At 40.5% G+C, this 6238-nt stretch overlaps 1 pseudogene; it reads right to left on the bottom strand.

The window, feature by feature from the left end:
• Positions 1 to 2453: 2453 nt before the first annotated feature.
• On the bottom strand, positions 2454 to 4310 carry LOC118851897 (annotated as a pseudogene).
• Positions 4311 to 6238: the final 1928 nt, after the last annotated feature.

The following is a 6238-nucleotide window of genomic DNA, read 5'->3' as shown; positions in this document are numbered from 1 at the left end:
AAACATTACTCTGAGAAGTGGTCTAGATGACTTTACCAGAATGCCAATGGGGTCCATGACACTGAGAAGGTCAGTAAGCCTTGCTCCAGAGTTTCAGAACAGGGTGATATACTATTGTCATGCCCAAGAGACTTCTCTAAAGAAGATGTATCTCTCTCAGAGTGCTGGCTTTTGGGGAGGCCACAGGAGGGTATCTGTGTATCACTTCCCCCAAGAATCGTGTGAGTTGTAGCTAGATTTGATGCTGACTCCACTGGCTATCTGTCTTCAAATATTAAAAAATGGGTGTTGATCTCACCTTCTTTATTCAGATTTGTTTTTATTCTCCAATTTGGTACCTGTTAGAGACTGCCTAATTAACCTCAGATGTAGGATAAGAGCCTCTGAGGCAACTTAATAGCTCTGACATTTGTTAGCTGTGTGGCCTTGGGGAAGTCATTAACTTTTCTTTGTCTCAGTTGCCTTGAATGAACTAGACATAATAATACACTATCAGTCTCATATTTTATACACTATTAAGTGCCACATGACATGTTACAGCTGTTTCTCCTGTTGCACTTGTTATTGTTAGTGGTAGTAATGAGTAGTAAGTAGTAGAGAGTAGTTCTAAGTAGTAGTTGTATTCTGTTCTCACCTTGTTCAAAAGAATTCAGAAAGGAATGGTCCTGGGACCAGTTGCTACCCTGATTTTTAAACTATTTAACCATTTGTGGACTGCTGCAAAGGTATATACAATAACTGCATTTTGTAGTTGGATAAAAGTATTAAGAAGAAAACTTATATTCTCCAGGCTCTCTGGAGCCTCCATGACACAGCTACAATGGCAGACAGAGTCATGGGATGGGCCTCATCCAGTTCTCACAAATGACTTTTATTTCTTCTGCCATGTCTCCATATTTTGGGACTACACAATTTGGAGACTGAGTATTTGATATGCAGACATATGTTAAAAATATTGTAAAGCTTTTTTGTGGATCAGTGTAAGGGACAATTGTGGGACACAGTTTGGTCTGTGAAAACCTTCCAGTTCTATAATTTATTGGTTGTTTTCTCCAGGATATGGCAAGGTCTATATTTGTAATATGATTATTCATCATCTGTAGATCCACAAAAGATAGTGTGCTTCTGATGTAGAATTTTAAACACTAAATCATGTCCTGATAGTTTTTTGGTAGGTGCTAATTTTTTACAGTGTGCAATGATATATTGCACAATTTCTACCATTTCATTACATAATCTATACTGATCACTAAATCTGGGCTCCTTAAGGATAATCCTGGTGATAATTCTGGTGATGATCAACTAGTCCTGAATTGCTACCATTAACCTCTGTTTCCATAAACAAATCCACTTGACTCATCCATTTGTTTAGTATTTCTTTGTCAACATACTGTTGGCTTTACTTATACGGATTTTGCCCATGGAATACATTTTTATTCTGTTTTTGGATCTTAGTTGTTTCTTAGGCTCTATCCCAAAGCAAATATGTTTCAGTTACATTAGACAAATCTGATAGCATTCAATTGTTATTAGCTTTTACTATGGTTTAGTGAAGTTATATTTCTTTATTCTAAAATTGTTTCTGCAGTTTCTTTTTACCTATTTGTCATGGTCTATGAGGATGTCTCTTTCTCCTTCTTGGTCAAAAAGAGTTAATGTTTCTATAGATGCTTTACGGTGATGGTTCTTGTATTTCATTGATATTTTATGGGGTTTTCATTAGGATAGTTACTGATCTTTTATGTTCTATTTCACAACTTCAAAAGTGTAAATACATTGACATATATTGGTATTTATTGTTACAAGCATGTTTTTCTCATTAAGTTTTAATCGAAGAATTCCACCAAGTCTCTCTCTCTCCCTCTCTTTTTTTGGAAAATTATTTTATGAAGCCTTAAGATGCAGCCCATAGTGGAATTAAAGTATAGGCAAGGGTTAGCTATAATTCAACAGTTCAACTTTAAAATAAAAATACAGAAGTTATTTTGAGTGACATAATGAATGCTAAAACATTTGATTATGTATATATATATATACACACACATATATATATATAAATATATATGTATATATATATATATATATATATATATACACATATCCATTTATATATAGCTAGAACCCAAGAGTATGCGAGACTTGTTCTTCTTGGGGGTGGCACTAGAATGTGTGTCACACACACACACACACACACACACACACACACACACAGCTTAAGCCCAGTGTTCACAAATGTTTTCAAAGCTTGAATGGATTCTTAAAACTGAAGTCAAGCTGTAGTGACTGCCACCAAGAGAACAAAGGAGACTTGTCCTTCTTTAATTGTTCACCTGCATCAGTAAGTCCAGTATCCCAGAGATAGGAACCATTGCAAAGAGAAGGAGGACTCTGAGTCCCAAGAGAAAGTGGTGATGGCCAGCCGGCAGCACAAAGGCCCTTGGCTCCTCTGAAAGTCAATGGTTGCTGGCTCTGAGTCATTTCAGTAATGGCTCATCATAGACCCAACACTCTCAATCTTCATGGAATAACCTGGTCTCCCACTGGATGTCTGTTTCCTTCCTTTCTCAAGCTTCTGCCCTCTGTCTCTCTTCCAGTCTGTGCTTTTCTTCAGTGGCCTCATCTATGTCTCTGATTTTTAAGTTGTAAGTGACATCCTTGCAGAGGCAGGGTGATTCACACTCATTCTGGTTTTCCAGCTTCCTCACTTTTTTCTTGATTATAAGCACCTTCTTGGTATCAATGAAGACCATATTTTCTCCTGTTGCACATTTTGAATACATGATACCATTCTACTCCCCTTCAGTTGAACAAAAGGATTTCAGCTGTGATCTGGTGCTTCTTGCCCCCATAGAAGAGCTTTGTGTGGAAGATGATGTTGGCATTGTACTCGGTCTTAGAGCAGTTAATACTAAACTCTCCTCCCAACTCTACCCATGAGAATAGACCTTCCATAGCCATTGGGGAAAATGAGAATATAATGCTTATCATAATCAAGACAAGAGACACAACCTTGTCCTATGTTATATACATCAATGGACATTCCCAAGAATTTGGACTTGGTCCATATGTGTGCATTGAACTGGATCCACTTGCTAAAGCACTTGGCATAGAAAGCTTAAATGGACAGGTGATGGGAGACCTGTACTACCACAAACACCACACAGGTTTTGGAGCCCCAGGGCATGGGGCCTTTAGACATCAGCTCCAAATTCTCTTCATTTCCCATGGGCAGTGTCCAGTGACACTGAAAGATCTCACCCAAAATGGATGGGATTGTAAGGCTTTTTAGCCACAGCCCCTTTACTTCCTGCATGGAAGGCAGAAAGGTACTATCTTAGGACCTGCACCATTCAGTCCTTAGGGTCCTTCTGATCACTGATGCTTACAAACAAATCTAGATGTGCAAAAAAGTCAGCATACATTTCCAAAAGTGATATTCTTTCAAAAATAAATATTGAGAGAACCATCTTGGTCAGATCCATTCCTAGCCTAACCTGGGACAAGAGGTGCATGATGAGGCTCTTATGGTCCTCCACAGAGCTGGCCTCCCCATCATCATCTCAGCTGTCATAGGAGTCAAACAGGTCAGCATCATTCATCCCATTAGATATGAAAGAAATAAGGGAGTTCGTTGCACCAGGGGGTTTTAAACTGTTCCCTGGATGGCTGTGGGTCAAGATTGAGGCTGATCCAGAGGAATCTATGATGCCCTTTGGGAATGAGCTGCTTTGATGGAATTCATTGGCATCATAGAATTCATCTTCACTCCTAGAACAAGAAAACTCTGGAACTGTGTTTGGAGACAAGTTGACATGGCTTGGAGATGTCAGACTGCCACTTAGGTGCTGAATGCCTGCTTCCTGTGCTCTTGCGTGTTGGTGTCTGAGGATGTTCCAAAGAAGTGACTCCAGGTCCGACAGATAGGGAGGACTGACATGGCTCTGACTTATACAATGGGGCAGACTCTATAGGTAAGACAGTCTGGGTAGGCATTGTGCTGATCACTGGTAAGGGATTAGGCTGATATGTTGCATCTACAGAGTTCATCGTACTTATCGATCCATGTGCATATTTGTCCTCATTACTTTGGTCTTTAGCAATCTGCAGCAACACAATGCAGGGTTTAATTGATTCTACCATGTTATTTGTGGTCTCTTTGAGAGTCTCAATTCTCTTTCTCTGTTCATCATCTTTGCAGTTTTGAAACTTGTTATCAAAGAGCTTCAGCTGATCGATCAAAATTTACAAATATGCATCAGCCTCTGTCAGTTTCTTATCAAAGTCCAGAACACTGGGAACAAATCCAGAATCTACACCGCTGCAGGTGACCTTCAAGATATCCAACCTGCAAGGAGGAATCCCTCAGGCTGCCTAAGTTCCCAGCCCAGCAGGCTAGGGGCAGCAGAGGGCAGTGAGAAGCAGGGGAGGGGGCGCAGAGCCACCGATGTGCTCTGTGACAGCGCTCCTCCCCCCTAAGTTTCTTAACATATTTATCCACAGCCTATATTTTTATGTATCTTCTTGCCCTCTTGCTACCTCTACATGTCTTCCCTGGAGGAGACCAATGCTATAACCAATTTGTTAATCGTGACCTCTGGATTCAAGCTCAAAACTTCTGGCCTCTATCTTTCCTTGTTATACATCAAGAAGTTTATACTTATCAAGTCCAACTTATATTCTGATATCATTTAAGAAAGATTCCATGAGATGAAGTTGTTTAATATGATTTCAGGGGAGTGGCATATAGCTTGTAGATACTGATGTATTAATGTTCATTAATAAGATGTTTTGGTTCAAATCTCTCTATAATATGAAATCCAAACAGTTCTATTTTGGCAAAACAATAATAGACTTAAATTGTCTCACTAAAAATGATACATTTTATAATAATTGTTCTTGATATTTTTGTGTGGGTTGCATATTTTAAGAAAGAGAACCATTGGGGGCAGAGCCAAGATGGCAGCTGGAAAGCAGGGACTTGCTTAAGCTGCCTCCCAAATCCCTCCAAAAACCTGTAAAAATGACTGAACAAATTCTAGAGCTGTGGAACCCATGAAATAGCAGAGGGAAACAGGTATTCAGCCCCAGAGAGCCTGGATGGTCACCGGGAAGGGTCTATCGAATGGTGCTGAGAGCAGAATGCCGCCCTGCGTGGGCCATGCTGGGACAGACCAGACCCTGAGTCAGCCAGCCGGAACAGGTCTTGGGCTATAAAACAGTGAGCTGTGACAGTTACCAGACTTCTCAACCCACAAAAGCCAAAGAGCAGGTTAGGGGGAAACTGCGGGATCAAGTTCAGAGTGGTCCGGCCGCCAACTCTGGGGGTGGCCATAGCAGCAGCAGGAAGCTCCTGAGGCTGCCTCCAAAGCACCAGGGTCATTGGCTTCCCAAGTCCCTGGCTCACACAATGGGAGGGATCTAGCAGCAGATCAGAGTGGAAGTACAAGGAGCGCTTTGTGGGCACAAAGGCAGATTCTCTTGCTATGCCCTGCTGGGATCTGTACTGCAGTTCTGGTTGGCAGTTCTTGGGGGAGGAAGAGCACTGCTGTGACACAGCCTGGGGTGATGGTGGAATATAAGTAGCTCTGCAAACAGCAACACTTGGACCCTAAAACTTAGGACAAAGTACTCTCTACTCTACAAGCAGTCGTATCTTGACAAAAAAGCTCAAGGGTCAAGTAGTTGACTATGAACATGAACAGGCAGCAAAAACAAACTCAGACTCAAAAACAGACTCAAACTCAAACTCTAGATTCCTTTTCAGTGACAAAGAAGACCAAAACACACCGACAGAAGAAGCCAACAAAGTCAAAGAACCTACATCAAAAGCCTCCAAGAAAAACATGAATTGGGCTCAGGCCATGGAAGAGCTCAAAAAGGATTTGGAAAAGCAAGTAAGAGAAATAGAGGAAAAATTGGGATAAGAAATGAGGGTGATGAAAGAAAACCATGAATAACAAGTCAATGACTTGCTAAAGGAGACCCAAAAAATACTGAAGAAAATAACACCTTAAAGAATAGACTAACCCAAATGTCAAAAGAGCTCCAAAAAGCGAATGAGGAGAAGAATGCCTTGAAAGGCAGAATTAGCCAAATGGAAAAAGAGGTCCAAAAGACCACTGAAGAAAATACCACCTTAAAAATTAGATTGGAGCAAGTGGAAGCTATTGACTTTATGAGAAATCAAGATATTATAAAACAGAACCAAAGGAATGAAAAAATGGAAGATGATGTGAAA

The sequence above is a fragment of the Trichosurus vulpecula genome, chromosome 5, assembly GCF_011100635.1.
Source record: "Trichosurus vulpecula isolate mTriVul1 chromosome 5, mTriVul1.pri, whole genome shotgun sequence".
In the NCBI taxonomy this organism is placed as follows: Eukaryota; Metazoa; Chordata; class Mammalia; order Diprotodontia; family Phalangeridae; genus Trichosurus; species Trichosurus vulpecula.
Note: the sequence above shows the minus strand (reverse complement) of the source record. Positions and strands in the feature narration are given on the sequence as shown.